At 43.4% G+C, this 21764-nt stretch overlaps 1 protein-coding gene and 1 non-coding gene across 2 annotated transcripts in view; both read left to right on the top strand.

Moving 5' to 3' along the window:
- The window catches only part of LOC126268087 (prostatic glandular kallikrein-6-like), a 96795-nt gene that overhangs the window by 21661 nt on the left and 53370 nt on the right, over positions 1-21764 (top strand). The gene's annotated exons all lie outside the window — the stretch shown is intronic.
- On the top strand, positions 20330-20400 carry Trnag-gcc (transfer RNA glycine (anticodon GCC)). The gene has a single exon. It is a non-coding gene; the product is annotated as a tRNA-Gly (tRNA).

Raw genomic sequence — 21764 nt, 5'->3', positions numbered from 1 at the left:
GCCAAGGCTTAACCACAGTAAGCAGGTAGAATGAACGTGAGTTACAGCAGCCATGCAGTGGTGAAGAGACGTGCACAGGATATACTAGTGAAGAGTGCTACATCGAAACGGTCTTCGGACTGCAGACCGCAAAAATGTACAACAAGAAAAATACGAATTTATGGGCTCACCTCACTTAAGGGGGGACGTTAATGGGATACACAGACTATTTAAAATATGCCCCAAATCCACAGTTTTGAAGATACGGCAATGATATTCTGTAGCATGTTTTACATTAAATTAACACGTTTACTGTTAGGATATTTGGATTAGATGAACTTAAATTTACTTTGTATTATCAAAAAATAATTAGTGTATCTTTGTCTCAGAAACAGTTGAAGGAATTTTCAAAAAAAATTCTGTTTGATCTCTTTGCACTTAGCAAGGCATTCTCATGATCTTTTTTGAGTGTATCGAATAGGAGAATTTTTTTAATTTTTAATTGTAATTCTGAAAGGACTCGTATAATATGAAACTGTCGTAAAATTTCAAGCGCTTTGCGTGTAGCTCAGCTTACACTTAGAATTTAAAAATTTGCTCTTGATATAACATTATTAGGTTTACAGAAATAAGTGTAAAAAATTACTTAGTTATAGCCTTCATAGATTCTGGAGAAAATGTTACATTCACTTTAAAAATATAATTGTCAGGAAATACAATTTGAAGGTCAACCAAATGTTTTTTTTTCTTGTGTCGCCTCTTCAGAAGGCCCCAGATTTGTACTCACCGTCCTCTTTCTCTTCAAGGTTCTCTTCTTGTTTTTGTTTTCCGCGTAACTTTCCTTTAGCAGTTCTTCGACTGACTTTTTAGCTGCAGAGAGGCGCCGTAAATCAATTTTTCTCAAGATGCTTTGAGTAAAGCTTCCTATCTTAAAGACTATTCTCTGTAATACATTCATCTTCACTACATTCCCATCTTTAAATACAATAATTGCATCATTGGTTGGAATTCTCCCAACTATAGCAGATGATAATTTGGTTTGAGTGCTCTATTTCCATAAAAGTGAATTTAGAGACTTCTGGATTCTTCGTTTTGCCACGAGCACCATTTTTTTTATAAGTACAGGATCGTCCAGAAACCTGTAAGTGAGCTACCCCGTGGAAATTTGATTGAAAGTAATCCACGGAATCATTGTTCGTTGAGCTGGTATTGAAATGTTGCTTCAGAAAGTGGGTGTGGCAGGAAGCTCGCATCGAGCATTGAATTATTTTCATGCACTTCGGATGCGATTTCGTCATTGACAGTTTGGGAACTCATTGCCCATAAGTTCTACTAATCAATAAAATATATACTGAGGTGGCAAAAGTCCTAATCTCGTATGGGACCTCCTCCTGGCCAGCATAGCGCAGCGCCCCGACGTAGTATACACTCAGCAAGTCACTAGAAGTCCCCTGCAGAAATACTGAGCAATGCTGCCTCTATAGCCGTCCATAATTTTGAAAACGTTGCTGCTGCAGGAACTGACTTCTCGATTATGTCCCGTAAATGTTCGAGAGGATTCATGTCCGGTGATCTCGGTGGCCTAAACATTCGCCCGAACTGTCCACAATGTTTTCCAATCCAATCGCGAACAACTGTGGCCCACTGACACGGCACACCGTCATCCACAAAAAAAAAAAAAAAAAAAAAAAAAAAAAAAAAAAAAAAAAAAAAAAAAAAAACATCGTTGTTTGGGAACATGGCGTCCATGAATGGCTGTAAATGGTCTCCAAGTAGCCGAGCATCCAGAGGTCCCAGTCCGTTCCCTGTAAACACAGCCCACACTATCAGGGAGCTACCACCAGCTCGCATAGTGCCTTGTTGACAATTTGGTTCCAGGGCTTCGTGGGGTCTCTGCCTAGCATCAGCTCTTACCAACTGAAATCGTGGACTTATCTGACGAGGCCACGTTTTTTCAGGCGTTTAGAGTCCAACCAAATAGTCACGAACCCAGGTGAGGCGCTGCAGGCGATGTTGCGGTTTTAGCAAAGGCACTGGTGTCGGTTGTCTGCTGCCATAGACCAGCAGCACCAAATTTAGCCGCACTTTCCCAACGGATACGCTCGTCGTATGTCTTACATTGATTTCTGCTGTTATTTCACGCAGTGATACTCGTAATAGCAACTCTACGAAAATGTTGCTGTTCTCGGTTGTTAAGTGAAGGCCATCGGCCACTGCATCGTTCGTGCTGCGAGGTAATGCCTGAAATGTGGTATTCTCGGCACACTCTCGGCAGTGTGGATCGCGGAACACTGAATACCCTAACGAATTCCGAAATGGATCGTCTCATGCGTCTAGTTCCAACTATAATTCCGCGTTCAAAGTCTGTTAACACCCGTCGTGCGGTCATATTCACATCGGAGATCTTTTCACCGGGATCAGCTGAGTACAAACGACAGCTCCGCCAACGCACTGCCCTTGCTTACACGAGACGACCTTCACTTATATACGAGGGTTGGAACTTAAGTAGTTGTAACTATTTATTCACAACCCATACAAAAGAGTTACATGTTTGTACCTGTTACTGTCCTTCAAAGTAGTCACCAGCGTTGTGTAGAACCCGTTGCCAGAGATGTGGAAGGCGTAGTATACCGTTAGCAGAGCTTGCTCTGTTGATGGTCCGAATGGAGCGGTCTAAAGTTATGGTGATTCTCGTGTACGACTGCATGGTGTTATCCTAATGCATTACGTTCCTCCACAGCAGACTGTCAGTGCACAATATTACTGTTCGTTTTTGGAGCATCACCTGCGACCAGCTTTGCGAAAGAAGCGGCAAGACTTTCTGCGCAACTCACCCATCATTTTCGACGACAATGCGCGGGCGCATACAGCGCAAGCTGTGGCAGCTCTGTTCGGTGGATGGGACTGGGAAGTACTGTACCATCCACCATATTCTCCGGACTTAAGTCCTTGTCACTTTGATTTGATTCAGAAGATGAAGGAAGGCAGTTTGCAGTATGTCGCCCCTTAAACACCTCCTGCACACTCGCGAGTTACTGTGAACACAGTTCTATAACCATCAGCTGAAAAACGAGTATCGGTAATAGCTTTCCGCTAATGAGCAACGTAATTTTCGCCACTGGTCGTTGGACTGCAGGAAATGGGAGATGTAGGTGTAGACTGCTCGACACGATACGATGTTGAGAGGAACAGTGAGCAGTGTAGCGACGCGTCGGACGAGTGAGTAGAGGAGGGGAGGCGGGGCCACGGTGCGGTCCACAGGGGCGGAAGAGAACCTGGCGCCCCCCCCCTCCCCCCCCCCCCCCCACAATTTCCGCTGCCAAATGAAGAGCGGCTGGCCAGGTAGACGGCAGAGGGTAAAGGGTGGTGGGCAGGCCAGCTCGTCTTACACCGGACTTCTGCAGGCCTGGCCAGCAGCGGTAACAACCACCTTGCTTCACACAGAAGGTGTACAGTTTACAATTTTCTGTTTTAGCTCGAGGTGAAGTCGTGGTTGTGAAATATTAAAACCTGGCTTTTCGAAATAATAAGACATCATCGGGTGGTATTTTTGTGATCTGTCCAAGTCGTATTGTAAGTAGGCTATTTAGGTTTTCATGTTGGTAACGCCACGTAGCGCTCTGTATGAAAATCACTGACTGTGCTGCGTGCTGTCTGTGGCTGGTTGGCATTGTTGAAATTTTCTCTATTGTAGTGTTGGGCAGTTGGCTGTTAACAGCGCGTAGCGTTGCGCAGTTGGAGGTGAGCCACCTGCAATGGTGGATGTGGGGAGAGAAATGGCAAAGTTTTGAGAGCGGATGATCTGGACGTGTGTCCATCAGAGACAGTAAATTTGTAAGACTGGATGTCATGAACTGCTACATATATATTATGACCTCTGAACACTATTAAGCTGGCAGTAGTAGCGCTCGCTGCGTTGCAGTAGTTCTAGTAACGAAGATTTTTGTGACGTAGGCGATTTGTGAAAGGTATAGGTTAATGTTAGTGAGGGATTGCTGAAAGTCAGATTGCGTTGCGCTAAAAATATTGTGTGTCAGTTTAATGTTGATCAGAACAGGTAAAGAGCGAAATGTCTGAGTACGTTCAGTTCTGCTCATCTGTTTGAATGTAAGAGGTTTATCACCACAGTAATTCATAAATTTTTCTAAGGGGACGTTTCAGTATGATTGTGTAGATCTTAGAAAAAATTAAAATATTTATGAAACTGTCTGCTTTAGAAGCAGATGGTTTGAATAATACTTAACAAACAGAATAGAAGAAGTTGTACTGAATTATTCAAACAATGTTGAAAGGAAAGATTATTTTTGTAACTGGGTAGAAATCACGAAAGTAGCTCCACAGGGTTCAATTTCGGATCCAGTCCTGTTCTTTATACACTGACAAAAAAAAAAAAAAAAAAAAAAAAAAAAAAAAATCGCAGCACCAAGAAGGAGTTGTGAGACATAAACGAAAGTAGTACATCTGAAAGATGATATCTAGTCGCATAAGAGTGGCACTAGTAGCGTCACCATGAGGATGTAAATTCGGCTTTCTTGAAATACACGTTTTCAATGGTCTTGAGTGTTACTTAACTTTCAGATTGAACGTGTTGAGTTGATGTTAGTCATGAACGTCTTTAAGACGACAAAGACGTCATTATCAATACCTCACTGAGTTTGAACGACGCAGGGCTACGAGAAGCTGGATGTTCCCTCTGCGACACCGCAGAAAGACCTGGCCGGTCGCAAGAAGGCAGGGCTTCCGACGGCCACGGGGCACTACCGAGAGGGAAGGCTATTGTCTTCGGCGTATGGCTCTGCCGCGTCGTACTGCATCTGCAGCCGTAATTTGAGCAGCAGCTGGCACCACAGTGACACTACGAACTATTACAAATCGGTTACTTCATGGACAGCTCCGAACCAGAAGCTCTGTAGCTCCAGACCAGTGCCATCTGCCATTTCAGTGGTGTCAAGGGAGAGCAAATTGGAGGGCAGAGTGGTGGTCTGTTGTGTTTTCTGATGAAAGCTGGTTCTGCCTCGGTTCCAGTGATAGTCGTGTGTTCGTTAGAAGGTGGCCAGTTGAGGTCCTGATAGTTACCCCATACACCCTGACTGCATATCTGTACGTCAGTCTAATGACTCGACCTGCTGTGCTGCTATTCATGAACAGCATTCCAGGGGTCATTTTCCAATAGGGTAACGCTCGCCCACATACCGCTGTTGTACCCAACATGCTCTACAGAGGCTCGACATATAGCATTGGCCTGCTCAATCACTATATGTCTCTCCAGTCCAGCCTCCAGCCTCATTCACAAGCATTAACCGTGCCAATATTGACCTATCAAGTGTAACAAGTATGAAACTACATCCTACGAACTGATATCCGCCATATGAACAACAAAATGCATGCACATTTGCATTCTTGTACTCAACATTCTGGCGGTTATACTGGTTATTAATATACCACGTTTCACATTTGCAGTGGCTTATCTCGCGCATACCTGTGATTATGCTCTGTTAATAACTGAAATATGTTAACTAAACAAATGTATTCCCGAAATTTAATTACTCTTCATTAAATAATTTTTATGTTGCGATTTGGTCTCCGTCAGTGTATAATGAATGGCATTTAACTAAACATTCATCTAGCAGAATTGGCATTTCTTGTAGACGATATTAGTCTTTTAATAAATTCCATTGGATAGTCAACAAAAGAAGGAATAGTTAATAACGTTTTTCAAAGAATAAGTGATTGTCTAAAAATGGAATCACCCTTAATTTTGAGAAAACACACTATATTTTGTTCTGTATAACAAATCGAATCATAATAACAACACTGATGTACCTCATGAACAGGTGACACTAAACATTACACAATGTTCCAAATTTTTGGGTGTACATATTTATGGAAACTTGAACTGAAGGAAGTAAATCAGTAAGCTGGTCAATCAAGCAAGTTCATCTACTTTCGCTCTTCGTATAATTGCTGGGCTTCAAAACAAACGAAACGATCTCCCAACATATTTTTCATATTTTCACTCAATAATTTCCTGGGGCAACTCACCGCTTATAAATAAATTAATGATTAAAAAATACCTTAATTTAAAGTTTCAAGAGCCTATTCAGTTTAGTAGTCCAGATATTTACGATAGTGACGCGGTCATAACGAAGTAGTACACTGAAGAACCAAGAGATGGCGCTGCTAGTTTCGCTGTACATCAAAGGACCAGTAGATTGCGCTGCTATCTTTCGGAAGCTTACCAGTGACAGACTAAGCGCCGTAATCTTATCTCTACGAAAACGAACTAACATTGAAATCACTTTGGCAGGATAAGCAGATTTATTGATTTTGCTGCGTATAGGAAATTGCTTTGCTTTCTGCAATAGGTTTTATTTATATTTGACTGCTCAGCTAGGAAAAACGAATTTATTGACAAAGTGATCCTACGAAGGTTCCGTTTTTACCCAGTGAGGTAAGGTACGGAACCATAAGAAGCAACGATATGGAAAAAGGCCCTTCTATAACTTCCACTGTGAAGCACTGGCATACGGTTAGAAGTAAATAGAGGCATAAAAACAGAGAAAAGAAATGTAATGTTAAAAGCTTTAGTCTTGCAGTAGCTCATGTGACTATACAAACGTCACATGACAATTTTTGTTTGGTTTTGGCGATGTGTGCATTATTTGCGCCCATTCCATTGACATGCCTGCTCTATCCCTTGACAATTGTCTTCTTCCATGGGCCGGCACAAACAGCTCGTACTACGTGACGTTGATCGGCAACCTGGTGTGACCGTGAGGTGGTCAACGATGCACTGGGCTGTTTGCTCTTGTTGTGACAGCTATATAAATGCTTGCCACCGTTGTTAATGTACATTCTCTACGATCGTTCAACTTTAGTACATCGACTCTCTCTATGAGTGGTAACTGAAGTACCAAGTTATACGGCAGTTACCGTCACATTTGTTCCAGAAATGCGCTTATGTTTCTTATATTGTCCCAACGCATGACGTAGTTTACTGTAGTATCGTCGCAAAGTCCATAAAGAAAATACTCGAACCACTCACGACTTAATCATTTCGCGCTTACTACTATGCTGAACTATATCCAGTTTTTCAAGAAAGTTCAATTTTTTCCCTTTTTGCAAAAGATATTGATCCAATGCGGTTAGTGGATGTCCAGTAACACAGATATGGGTAACAACCGCTGGTCTATCGAAGTTTTTCAGTTTGAAGCTCATTGTATCTTATTCTAATATTCCTCAATGTCTGTCCTATAAAGTTTGCATCACACGATGTACACTTCATCTTATACTTCCGCTCCTACTTATTGAAATTATTTTCGGATGTTGACCATTAACTATTTCAAACCTGAATTTTTTCTGAAGGAAGGAAAATTTTTATTTATCTGGTATTGCTCTTAGATGGTTTTTAAATGATTTTAGATGCAACATTTATACAAAACTATGTACTCGTTTTCAATACATGCTTCAAACACTCGGCTTCATTTTATGGACTAAAACAATTAACTACGAAATATTCTCTATTGTAATAAACAATAAAGTGGTCATTCAGTAATCAACATGCAAAGTAACGTGGTTCCCACTGGGGAACACGTCCTTTCGTTTACTAATGGCACTGTTTTGCAATGAGGTCGCGAAACACAGACACTAAACTTATTACAGTGAACAGAAATGTCAATGAATGAAGGGGCAGATCATAACTTTGCGAAAATAAAGAAGGTAAACTTTTCACTCGATGGAATACTTGCCCCAAGGACCTCTCGTTCCGCAGCTGCTTACGCTAACCACAGGACCACAGCGCTCCTGCACTCACATTCTCCTTGATGTTGCCTATCTTCCGCATGGACAACGCAGTATATATATTTTGCTTATTTTTTCATAGTTCCAGACAACTTCTTCCTGTTTTCTCGATTCATCTGTGTTCAGTTTTTCAAGGCCTATCCACTGTGCCAACTTATAACTAAATCTGAGGGGGGTGCGATGATGAGGTTCCCTTGTAAGCACTATGCGACTTAACATGTGAGGTCATCAGTTCCCTTACTAACCTAAGGACAACACACCATCCATCCCCGAGGCAGGATTTGAACCAACGACCGTAGCAGCAGCGCGGTTCCAGATTGAAGCGCCTAGAACCGCTCGTCCACAGCGGTCGGCTGATTTGCTGGTATTTTCACAGTGATGCCCAACAGTTGTCAGAACTGGCGCATTATAAAAAGTAGAACATTCACAAATGTTTCCCTCAGATTTCCATTGGGATGAAAAACATCTGTTGTAGGTAAGACACAGTAAAAGATAATGTAGACAACTGTAGCCGGAGGGTCTGAAAGGACTAAACAGCAAAGGCTGGAATGACGACTAACTGGCGCGTCTCAGCGTAAGAAGTTGCGGATTACGGGCTTTTCCTAGAATGCTTCCAATTCCGCAGTGGATATACACTCCTGGAAATTGAAATAAGAACACCGTGAATTCATTGTCCCAGGAAGGGGAAACTTCATTGACACATTCCTGGGGTCAGATACATCACATGATCACACTGACAGAACCACAGGCACATAGACACAGGCAACAGAGCATGCACAATGTCGGCACTAGTACAGTGTATATCCACCTTTCGCATCAATGCAGGCTGCTATTCTCCCATGGAGACGATCGTAGAGATGCTGGATGTAGTCCTGTGGAACGGCTTGCCATGCCATTTCCACCTGGCGCCTCAGTTGAACCAGCGTTCGTGCTGGACGTGCAGACCGCGTGAGTCGACGCTTCATCCAGTCCCAAACATGCTCAATGGCGGACAGATCCGGAGATCTTGCTGGCCAGGGTAGTTGACTTACACCTTCTAGAGCACGTTGGGTGGCACGGGATACACGCGGACGTGCATTGTCCTGTTAGAACAGCAAGTTCCCCTGCCGGTCTAAGAATGGTAGAACGATGGGTTCGATGACGGTTTGGATGTACCGTGCACTATTCAGTGTCCCCTCGACCATCACCAGATGTGTACGGCCAGTGTAGGAGATCGCTCCCTACACCATGATGCCGGGTGTTGGCCCTGTGTGCCTCGGTCGTATGCAGTCCTGATTGTGGCGCTCACCTGCACGGCGCCAAACACGCATACGACCATCATTGGCACCAAGGCAGAAGCAACTCTCATCGCTGAAGACGACACGTCTCCATTCGTCCCTCCATTCACGCCTGTCGCGACACCACTGGAGGCGGGCTGCACGATGCTGGGGCGTGAGCAGAAGACGGCCTAACGGAGTGCGGGACCGTAGCCCAGCTTCGTGGAGACGGTTGCGAATGGTCCTCGCCGATACCCCAGGAGCAACAGTGCCCTCATTTGCTGGGAAGTGGCGTTGCGGTCCCCTACGGCACTGCGTAGGATCCTACGGTCTTGGCGTGCATCCGTGCGTCGCTGCGGTCCGGTCCCAGGTCGACGGGCACGTGCACCTTCCGCCGACCACTGGCGACAACATCGATGTACTGTGGAGACCTCACGCCCCACGTGTTGAGCAATTCGGCGGTACGCCCACCTGGCCTCCAGCATGCCCACTATACGCCCTCGCTCAAAGTCCGTCAACTGCACATACGGTTCACGTCCACGCTGTCGCGGCATGCTACCAGTGTTAAAGACTGCGATGGAGCTCCGTATGCCACGGCAAACTGGCTGACACTGACGGCGGCGGTGCACAAATGCTGCGCAGCTAGCGCCATTCGACGGCCAACACCGCGGTTCCTGGTGTGTCCGCTGTGCCGTGCGTGTGATCATTGCTTGTACAGCCCTCTCGCAGTGTCCGGAGCAAGTATGGTGGGTCTGACACACCGGTGTCAATGTGTTCTTTTTTCCATTTCCAGGAGTGTATTTTGTATCGATAATAACACCTTAATTGTACCAATATCTCGTTAATATCGGAACAAAAATATCGTTTTCGATTTATCACAACGTACTAACTAGCCTCTCACGTTTTTTAAACGTTTCTTCAGCACGAAAGAACTTATAATTGTAAGCAAAATAAGGAAATTACGCCGTGTGCGCATATAGCAACCTGAGTACAAAATGAAACTCAACGTGAGTAGTAAAGCATAAATATTCGGAAAACAATCTTAAATACAGAGCTTTACACAAATGTCGTGCTACACATTCTTTTCTTTCTCCTTCTCTTCTTTAGCGTGTTTACCGTTTAGTTCGGCATAAACTTTTTCTCAATATCTGTTTTATCATTTAACTTTGTGACTAGATGCCCTCGCTGACCTGACAGTCCTCAAGATAATGTAAGGGAGCTAAGTATTGTGCGCCATTTGTCTGTGAATCGAGTAAACTTGTGTATCTGTGATTCCATATCTTAACCGATTGTCTATCGTATTGACTGAGGCGGGATTTGGGGACGAGCCCAGCATTTACCTAAAGCTGTGTGCGAAATAGTGTAAATCTTACTCTCTCTGTCTGGCCGGCCGGTGTACAATGATGGTCAATAAGCCGCGCGTATTCGACCTGTGTGTGGCTCATCTCTCCGTCTCGCAAGCTAGATTGCTGCGCGTTATGCTATACGAGCTGGCCAAATTTCACGGAAACAAAGTAATTACCGGAATGAAGAGTAGTGCCTACTTGCGAAAAGCCTTCCTGAAAGAGGATTTTAATTCCTCTAGCACTGCCGAGGAAAAACATTTTATTTTGTCCATTTCTTGTTCCAGTTGCTACACTGAACAAAGTTGTGGAACTGCTAGATGGAAATACTTGCTTTTCGGAAAGGGGAACTACAGGTTGAGACCAATCTGTACTTGTTTCAAATGGCTCTGAACACTAAGGGACTTAATTTCTGAGGTCATCACTCCTCTAGAACTTAGAACTACTTAAACCTAACTAACCTAAGGACATCACACACATCCACGCCCGAGGCAGGATTAGAGCCTGCGACCGTAGCGGTCGCGCGGTTCCAGACTGTAGCGCCTAGAGCCGGTCGGCCACTTAGGCCGGCCTAACTGTACTTGCCATAGAAGTTACAGCAATAGATTTATGATTGCAGTGCCGCCACCGGATCTAACGTCACTTCAATATACAAACATCAAAAATGTTTTGCATCACCACGGTTCCGAGACTTCCGGAACATGTACAGAAAACTGCGATAGAGATCAACATAAACACCATTTCTGCCCTTTTTATTACTCATGAAAACCATATATTGCATGTTGTACCACCATACAGCGAGACCTTCAGAGGTGGTGGTCCAGATTGCTCTAATAACCAGCAGTACGTCCTCTTACACGGATGCATGCGTTCTGTTCGTCGTGGCATACTATCCACAAGTTCATCAAGGCACTGTTGGTCCAGGTTGTCCCATTCCTCAACGGCGGTTAGGCGTAGATCCCTCGTAGTGGTTGGTGAGCTAGGTCGCCCATAAACAGCCTTTTTCAATCCATCCCAGGCATGTTAGATAGGGTTCATGTATGTAGAACGTGCTGGTCACTCTAGTCGAGCGATGTCGTTATCCTGAAGGAAGTCATTCACAAGATGTGCACGATGGGGGCACGAATTGTCGTCCATCAAGACGAAAGCCTTGCCATTATGCTGCCGATATGGTTGCACTATCAGTCGGAGGATGGCATTCACGTATCGTACAGCCGTTACAACGCCTTCCATGACAACCAGCCGCGTACGTCGACCCGACATAATGCCACCCCAAAACATCAGAGAACCTCCACCTTGCTGCACTCGCTGGACAGTGTGTCTAAGGCGTTCAGCCTGACAGGGTTGCCTCCAAACACGCCTCGGATGATTGTCTGGTTGAAGGCATATGCGACACTCATCGGTCAAGAAAACGTGATGCAGGTTCTGAGCAGTCCATTCGGTATGTTGTTGGGCCCATCTGTACCGCGCTGCACGGTGTCGTGGTTGCAAAAATGGACCTCGCCATGTACGTTGGGAGTGAAGCTGCGCATCATACAGCCTATTGCGCAGAGTTTGAGTCGTAACACGACGTCCTGTGGCTGCACGAAAAGCATTATTCAACATGGTGGTGTTGCTCTCAGGGTTCGTCCGAGCCATAATCCGTAGGTAGCGATTATCCACTGCGGTAGTAGCCCCTAGGCGGTCTGAGCGAAACATGTCACCGACAGTTCCTGTCTCTCTGTATCTCCTCCATGTCCGAACAACATCGCTTTGGTTCACTCCAAGACGCCTGGACACTTAACGTTGTTGAGAGCCCTTCCTGGCACAAAGTAACAACGCGGACGCGATCGAACCGCAGTATTGACCGTCTAGGCATGGTGGAACTACAGACAACACGAGCCATATACCTACTTCCGGGTGGAATGACTAGAAATGATCGGCTGCGGGCCCCCTCCGTGTAAAAGGCGCTGCTCATACATGGTTGTTTACATCTTTGGGCGGGTTTAGTGACGTCTCTGAGCAGCCAAAGGGACTGTGTCTGTGATACAATATCCACAGTCAACGTCAATCTTCAGGAGTTCTGGGAACCAGGGTGATGCAAAACTTTTTTGTTGTGTGTATTTCTTTGCAGGCTGTCATTTAATTACTAAAAATACACTAATGGCCTTTAAAATAGCAACAACATTGGGACAACAACCTCACAAAGTAGATACATGTGACACCATCTGCATTCTGCGTTTGTGGAAATATTACAGAGCGGCGTTTTCACACAGAATTCGCATCTGAATGTCGTTCGCCTGTGAGAAGCTCGCGTTATGGCCAGCGCTTATCGGAATGCGTCAGCGTCAGGTCGTGGCCTACCGAGACGGCGGTTCTTTGTGATTCCGCGGCATTGCTGTTTGCGTTATCGCGATTCCAGAACTGTCATACTAATGTGTATGTATTCTATATGTTGAGGTGAGCCATCGTCCACGCCATCCAGGATCATAGCGACACCGCACGACTACCACTCGAGAGGACAGATATACAGGATGATTTCGTGAGATGTTACAAACTTTCATGTGCGACGGAGAAGGGTAAATGTAGCAATTTCTGGTTAGTGACCCTGATCCGGAACCGAGCGCTCGTAAAGCTATAAGTGAAAACCGTTTTGGCACCTCTGAGATTATAAGTTACCAAACCTGGTAAAAATGGGCCCTAAAATGTGAACCCTTAAAGTTATTGGCAGTTGTTCATCTTCGGTACTGTGCGCTCCCAGGTAGCCAAGTCGTCAGCGCGACGGAATGTCATATCTAACGGCCCATGTTCGTTTCCCGGCTGGGTCGGAGATTTTCTCCGATCAGGGACTGGGTGTTGTGTTGTCCTTATCACCGACACGCAAGTTGCCGAAGTGGCGTCAGTTCGAAGACTTGCACCAGGCGAACGGTACATATCTTCGGTACTGTGAAACACGTCTCTTCTGCTGCAGGCTCTTTGGTTTCCATGTTTTTGGAGGAGGTAGAATAGACCAAAAAAAGAAAAACGTCCGGTAAGCAAGGGCTCTAAAGTGCATATCTAAAGAGGTACGAACACTTTTTCATCTTCGCTACTGTGGAACACATCTCTTCTACTGAACAGCCGGCCGCTGTGGCCGAGCGGTTCTTGGCGCTTCAGTCTGGAACCGGGCGACCCCTACGGTCGCAGGTTCGAATCCTGCCTCGGGCATGGATGTGTGTGATGTCCTTAGGTTAGTTAGGTTTAAGTAGTTCTAAGTTCTAGGGGACTGATGACCTCAGATGTTAAGTCCCATAGTGCTCAGAGCCATTTGAACCATTTCTACTGAATAAGTGTTCATAGCTCTTGAGGTATGCATTTTAGAGCCCATATTCACTACACAGTTTTTTTTTCTTGTTTTGGTCGGCATTAACCCCTCTGCAAGTTGCCTAACCCACAATCTAGTTCGCTTGTAACTTTCGACTCGTTCGTTCCACAACAGGGTCCCTTGCATCAAACTGGTAGATCTACCCTTCTCCATCATCCCTGAAAGTATGTAACATCATCATAGAACAATCCTGTATTGTTTGCTGTGCTGTGCAGGGTGGGAGAGCCACGTCATGTACCTTGAGTCAGGAAAAGTATTGGTTAAACAAGTATCCACACGGAAAGTGCGATGAACTCTGAGGATCTACGTACTGTCAGCACGGCGACCTTTGTTGCGGCTTCCCTTGACTCTGCAGCAGAGAGATAATGGCCGACAGTGGTGCGTTTAACAGCACTGGACCCCAGGAATGGCGCCACTTCCTATTTTCAGACGGGTTGTAAATGCTCACGACACTCCTGTGGGAATGGGTAGTGAAAAGTTGAGTAATTCTTCTGCGTACTGCATCGCCATTTATGCATCGGTTGGTGGATGCTGTAGTGTGGTCCAAAGAGAGCACACCACAAGAGAAGACAGTCGCTGCCAGCCGCATCGGCGAAAGAGCGTCACATGCGTAGCCACATGCGTAAGAGTTTCGCTACGCCGCCGCAGTCGCTCTCCTACTTACGGCCTAGCCCAGTACAACCTAGCCTAGTCCGTGATTATCAGCTAAGACGACAGCTCCAACTTCTAGTAGGCAAGCTGTGTGATCAATGTGCAGGTCTCTGCGTGAAAGTTATTGTTAACGTATTCTGAGTGAGAGAATTGTATTTCGTCTGTATAAAGTGATACGTGAATGTTCAACGACAGTTATAAATACTGATGACATACCTGTGCAAAATTAAGTAATTCTTATTTACACTGAGATGACAGAGGTCATGGGATAGCAATATGCATATATACAGATGATCGCCTACACAAGGTATAAAAGGGCAGTGCATTTCCGGACCTGTCATTTGTACTCGGTGATTCATGATTATGACCGCACGATGGGAATTAGCAGACTTGGAAGGCGGAATGGTATTTGGAGCTAGATCCATGAGACACTCCTACTCGGAAATCGTTAGGAAACTGAATTGACAATATCTTCATATAATCATAGTCAAGAGTGTGTCAAGGAAACCAAATTTTAGTCATTATCTCGCATCACAGACAATGCAGTGGCCAATGGCCTTTACGTAACTACGGAAAGCAGAGGCGTTTCCATTGAGTTGTCAGTCCTAAAAGACAAGCAACACAGCGTGAGATAAGCGCGGAAATTCATGTGGGACGTACGACAAACGTATCCGTTAGGTCAGTGCGCTGAAATTTGACGTTAGTGGACTATACCGGCAGACGACACACGCGAGTTCCTTTGCCTTTGTTAAGAGGACGACATCGCCTGCAGTGCCTTTCCTGGGTTTGTGACCATATTAGTTGGACCCTAGATGACTGGAAAACCGTGGCGTGGTCAGATGAATCCCAATTTCAGTTGGTAAGAACTCGTGTATGATAGAAGTGTGACGCAGACCCTGCGAAGCCATGAATCCAAGCTGTCAACAAGGCACTGTACAAGCTGGTGGTGGCTGCATAATAGTGTGGGCTGTGTTTAGATGAAATAGATGGGGTCCTCTTGTGCAAGTAAACCGATCATTGACTGGAAATGGTTACGTTAGACTACTTGGAGACTATCTGCAACCAATCATAGACTTCATGTAGCCGAAAAACTATGGAATTTTTATGGACGACCAAACGCCATGTCATCGGGCCACAATTGTTCGCCATTGGATTGAAGAACGTTCTGGACAACTCGAGCGAATTATTTGACCATCCAGCTCACCTGACCTGAATCCCATCGAATATTTATGGAACGTGGTCGAGAGGTCTGATGGTGCACAAAATCCTGCACCGGCAACACTTTCGCAATTATGGACGGCTATAGAGGCAGCATGACTCAACATTTCTGCAGGGGGCTCTCATGACACGTCGAGTTGCTGCTCTACACCAAGCAAAAGCAGGTCCGAGAAGTGAACTCATATTTTTAGCTTTATAATGTCCAGTCGGTCGCCTAGCGGAGCAAAACAAAGAACTCGCCGTTGTATCAAGGAGTGTATTTTCGTTCGGTACAATAGAGACTCCGAGGAGAAGAAACGCTGACAATCAGCATTTCTCATAGTAATACTGGAGCAGAATCTGGTGTCACGATTGGGGTTTTATTGGGTACACAGTACAATTCTCTCTGGTTCGCGTGGCCTGTAATATGGACAGCAACTGTTAGCTTTTTTAACTTGTTTCCAGCCGTGGCTATGCCCTGTCAGTGATGTAAGTGTGACGTCGCCTTCCAACATGGTAAAACAATGCCTCATGTTGTCCTTCCTGTCCTGGCCTGCTTCGATAATACGCGTGTTCGATTGTTACCTTGGACAGGACATTCTCCACATGTCTAACACACTGAAAACATCTGGACTGGAGTCGTCGAGAGACTGGCATGCCGCCGTGACTAATGACACAGATTTTATGTACCATCAAACTCCTCCAAGCTCATTTCGACTTGATTCCCAGTTGGTTTAAGGAGGATGGTATTGCTACAGGTGGCAACTATGTGTCCCGTTGTTAATATTGTGTTTTTCCTACTATGCTGTAAACGCATAATGACTAAATTTTCTTTGTTCCCATCGTTTACGGCATTGAAAAAATTTTTCAATTCAGACTACAGAAAGTTTAGCCCTCTGTTAGTTGGAGAAGTCATCCATGCTTAGAGAATCTGAGAAGTTTCTGAGAACACTCTTCGTTTGTGAGAGAAAAGAAAAAAAAGCTCCAACTCCTGGCTCAGACAGGCCAATTGGCACCGACCGATCGCCGTGTCATCTTATGCCAGTGGCGACATTCGGATGCGGTATGGAGGGGCTGGGGTCTCCACATCCCTCTCTCGACCATTGTCAGCTTTCTTGACCTTGGAACCGCTCCCTGTCATTGATCAGCTTGACAGAAGCACATGAAGGGCCAGTTTCACACTATTCTCCACAGATGGGGTTGTCTCTAGACTTCAACCGGCCTCTAAGGTGACCGGGAAAACACGTCCGTTGGGCAGCACAAAGGCGGCTCGATTCCCATGGTCGCATTTGGCGTCCAGTGAAAAATTAAAGCTTAGCCGAATATTAGTAAATATTGGACCATACGTTTTACTGAAGAGCCAGTAGGCTCATTTGAAGTGGGAAGGTGGATTACGCCTGCGAAGACGTGCCTTCGATATCCACATTAATTTACAAGTATTGTGAGTTACAACATTATAAATAGTTCTAGAAGTGTAAAATTGTTTATACCAGTAACGCATAATCCGATTGCAACAAACGAGATGGCTACTGATACATCTCGTAGAACTGTATCGGGCTGTGATAGTAGATTTCCTCAAATTATTCACATATTTAAATAAGAGACCGAAAAGTGGATTTCGAACAGTTAAGAACAGCTTTTCTTACTAAATAAATAGACAAACATCAATAGTAGCGGCAGTACTGTAAACTTTAGATATATAGGAAATGATTTAATGTTAATTTAAATTGTTTGTAAATATTTACACTTATAAATCCGAAAACGGAGGAAAATCATAGAAATTATTGTTTACACATATACTATTACAAATAAAAGAAAACTGATAGAAGCATGATATTTCTCGGAACATTTCCGTGTGATCTGATATATCATATGTGTATAAAGGGTTAAAATGAAGAATTTCAGCAATTTTCGTCTTCAGTAGTTTAACTGACTTCAGTGGTGTTTGACCGAGGTTTCCTACGTGAACAGCTGCAATTTGGAAGGGAGGCTAGGTTCGGATGCCGATGGAGGTGGTCAGACTGTGTTAGTCTGTGTTAGGAGAAAGTTTCATATGAACAGCGATGAAATAATCACTAGTTCGCGTGTGTGAATTATTCAGAGTTCCTTCTTTCGGACGTAGATATTTTTCGGCATATGATGAACTTGTAATTTTTCGGATTGCGTGTGATACAAGCCACACTTATAATGTTTCAGTGTGGAATTTATAGTTTGATATGCTGTGAACCTCTAATGGTTTTCTAAAGATAACTCACGCAATTAAAGGTTGTTTATTCAACCGCCTCCAGGATCGTAAGAAAGTCATCCAGGCTCTGAAATTAATTTATTATGAACTGTGTTCTTAGTGGAAATAAACTGGAATTTGTTAAACTTTAAAGAATACGTGAATGCGTACGAGATTTTTGCATAGTAAATCCTGCCTGCATTTATATTAAATACTTTTGTGGAACATTGGGTACATTGTGACAAATGTGAGTTCGCGAACAATAGACGAATCGTAGCCAGACTTATAAGGCCAGCCACATCTACCGTGGTCTGTTGAAGTGTTCGTGCTGTGGAATGTGTGGGTAAATCTTTTCCTGCAGTAGCACCTGGGGGCTCCGAGCTGATATAAAACTTGATGAATATTTTAGAACTTTGATTTTCGGCTAGTTGATTAGAGAGACTGAATTTTATTTAGTCACCCATACAACCCGTACGGTCGCAAACTTCATTGGAGAAGCGGTATGGGTATGTATCCAGCATCAGTTCACCAGTTAAATTTTCTTAAGAATTTCGCTTACTTAAAAAAATAACGCATCCACAAAGACGATTTCTCTTGTTCTTTCTCTTGATTCCATGTGTGATGTAAAAACAGCAAAACCGCACCACTTCCGCCAGTTCGCGTTCGTCTGTAAAAGCTTTTGGCCCGGGGACGTATTGCCGAAAAAGCTGCTGAGCAGTGGTGGCCCGTGATGTAATAAATGTGGCTGCCATTTGCGTGGCGTCAGTGTTATTAGACAACATTCTCGGGATATACAGCCCGTGATATTCAATTTTTATCGCTCATGTAAACGTGCTTTAATAGGCGCTTCAGCCCTCACTACCTTACAGTTCTGTGTCGATATCGCTGATTATTTTCTAGTAACAAGGAAAATCGTAAGTTTGATTTTGGTGAAAAGTACTATAGATACGTTGTTTAATTGTCGTTTCTATCATAATATTCTTCAATACTTGATTACGTCTTTAAAGTGTATCTGTAACTTCTGCTTGTTCAAAGAAAATAGGCAGAAATGTTAATTCCAAATGTTGTGTTTATGCACCATCTACTTAATGCCAAATTTCAATGACTTTTGCATTCTCAGCTAGAGGATTTGTTCTTTTATTTATTTTGTGTGAATAAACTTGTCGACAGAACATAAACTTTATTTGTAGATGCAACTAGCACATTCAAAAATATCGAGCAACATCAAGCGCCTTGAATAAGTTAAGGATTTTCCGTAGCAATCACCTCCCCCTCTCCCCCACCGAAGTAATCGTATTTGCACCCTTGCCCGTAGACTTAGGCTCCAAACAATAACTTCCTCATCACATACACGAGACACTGCTTCAAACTCCTGTAACTCTTGTTGTCAATGAGACATTGCTTTATTTTGTCTGTCAATACAGTTATAATATGTTTTGTTTTACTGTAATTCTACAGTACATAATATATTGCCTGATATTGACTTCAGGAGTCGTTTATTACGGAGCAATGGTATACGAAGTAGTTTCACTTCGAATGCCAAAACATATTAGTGCCGTTCAGGGGAGTTACGAAGTATCAACAATGTAGTCTAAATGATGTTTTCTATGGGTCTTACTTTCAGAACATTTTCTGCAGCTGTTTGCACGGCATTAACCATTTTTGGGGATTTGTAATATACCATTAACAGCTCTACTCCTCAGTCAATACATCTATAACACCAATAATTCTATCTGCTGCTAGGCAGTCCGTACTGATTTAGGCCAAATTTCATCCATTAAAACGACGTGTTCCTAAAACGTGCAACTGCATTAATAATGATTTAAATAATAAGTCAGAACGCTTTGCAGGCGAGTTTAAATAGGTATTGAAGGTAATGTTGGTACAGAGTTGGCGGCAGCGTTTCCGGTGCCAGACAGAAAGAAATAATTTGGCGCCCTCAGGTACAAATCAGTAGGTAATCCAACCCTCGTATGTATTGCAATATTAACTGTGTCATAAATTTGCAATGTGGTAACTTCGGGTGCAAATGAATAATTAGTTTAGTGATGTATCGAGTGCTCAGCTTCCAGGTACGGCCGACTTGTGTGTGTCGGAGAAAAATTAATTTAAATTTTAAGGTCTTACGATTGCAGTGATATCGTTAGACGACGGCAGGGAAATAGAACGAGCAAACGTCATACCCAGTACCTACGTAAATTTCAACATCACTTGAAAACGGGAGCAAATTCCTGAAACCGAATTCCTGCTCATGAAAAACATAACCGGTTGCAATATTTAATTGTGTAAACCAAGATTTAATTTCTTAGCTTTTCCACTATTTCCACTATTCGTGGTAAAACGCTGCGGTGAAAAGGCGACGGTTAATTTCTTCGTTGATAATTACTCGATTCGAGCCCATACGCGGTCCCTAATCATGTTATTGTTGACGAGCATTAATCAGTACTTCATATTTAAAAAAAAAGAATCCTTATAAGAAACATGAAATTACATAGATAACTTGAGTGTCAAGGTTATACCGCAATTACAGTATGTAGCATCGGTGGTTCAGTGGTAGAATGCTCGCCTGCCACGCGGGCGGCCCGGGTTCGATTCCCGGCCGATGCAAATATTTTGTTTCATCCGTTTCACGTCATCTTATGTTCTTGTATCATAGCTCAACCAAAAATTCACTTGTAAGTCAAAACTGTCATGAATGTAAGAATTTAAGCCCTGTCACAAAGATAACGAAACTATTTTTTGCAGCGGGGACCACGATAAACAACAGACTAAAAAATATATCGGAAAGAAAAAAGGCCGATTAATCGACGAAACATTGGAATCCACGCCGAAACACAGGAGAGAATATGTTGTCTGTCGTACACAGCAGTGATTACAAAATAATTTATCCCGAAGCCAATGAAAATCTGATGGTGGTATAAAGAAATTAAATTGAAATTTTGTCTAAGAATTAACACCACATCAACCATTGCCATTATGTTATTGGTCAAAGCCGACGAATAGTGTCGCAAATTCCTCTTGACCTACATTTTTATTATAGAATATGAAAAACCATTTTGATTTTCCCTTATATATTTCAAAGTTTATAGTCTTAACTTAAAGTGTCCTTTAGACGGGGAAGTAGCGCAGTAAAACTGCAAAATATTATCGAGGCTTGGAGTGTTCAGAATGATGGATGATAAAGACACTGCTGCTGTGATAACTTCTTAACTTTATTGCAATCCGAAAGAGAAAGGAATATGGATGAAAAATTGTTACAAATTCACTCACGCAAACTTGTTGAGGGAAAAGAGGCTGAATGAAAAACAAGATAATCATTATTTTTTACAACTGCGCAATAGTATTGAGAACATCAAAAATTTTGAAATATTTTTCGTTTCCTGGAAACATTGTACCGTGTTTGGGTCATATTTAGAGCATCCATGACGGTGTTTCTCTTGCTATAATCTCTGGGCACGTTTTTATTTTCAGTTTAGTGTTTTATCATCGACGTATCGACGTTAAAAGTGGGATATAAAGAAAACGGGAAAGCATTTTTTTTTGAGTGCACAGAGCTCTACAAATCGATGCCCGCCATGGGGGAAGTAAAAAAAAAAGCTACAAAAACAGAAACATGAAGAATCAGTGTTATTGGGTTTTACTAAACGAAATGCAGAGAACGGTATCGCCCAGCCACAAAGGAATATGTGTTAAAAATTTTAGTTCTTGAAGGACAAATTTCTGGGAAGAGGTGGAAACGATACAGGATTCTAGGAAAAGTGGTGTTGGCACGGATGAAGTGTTAGAACCCACTTTGTGATGTTTGGATGAAAAACGTTTTCTTCTCGACCAAGACGTAGTGAGCTTGGTCAGTACACTGGAATCGTAAATGAACTGGACGAATCAGTCAGTTGCGTAAGTATTTTTTCAGTTGATTTATATATATACTCCTTTGAAATACACATTAAGCGGTGATATTACTTATGTCAGGT

This window comes from Schistocerca gregaria, chromosome 1 (genome assembly GCF_023897955.1).
Source record: "Schistocerca gregaria isolate iqSchGreg1 chromosome 1, iqSchGreg1.2, whole genome shotgun sequence".
Lineage (NCBI taxonomy): Eukaryota > Metazoa > Arthropoda > Insecta > Orthoptera > Acrididae > Schistocerca > Schistocerca gregaria.
Note: the sequence above shows the minus strand (reverse complement) of the source record. Positions and strands in the feature narration are given on the sequence as shown.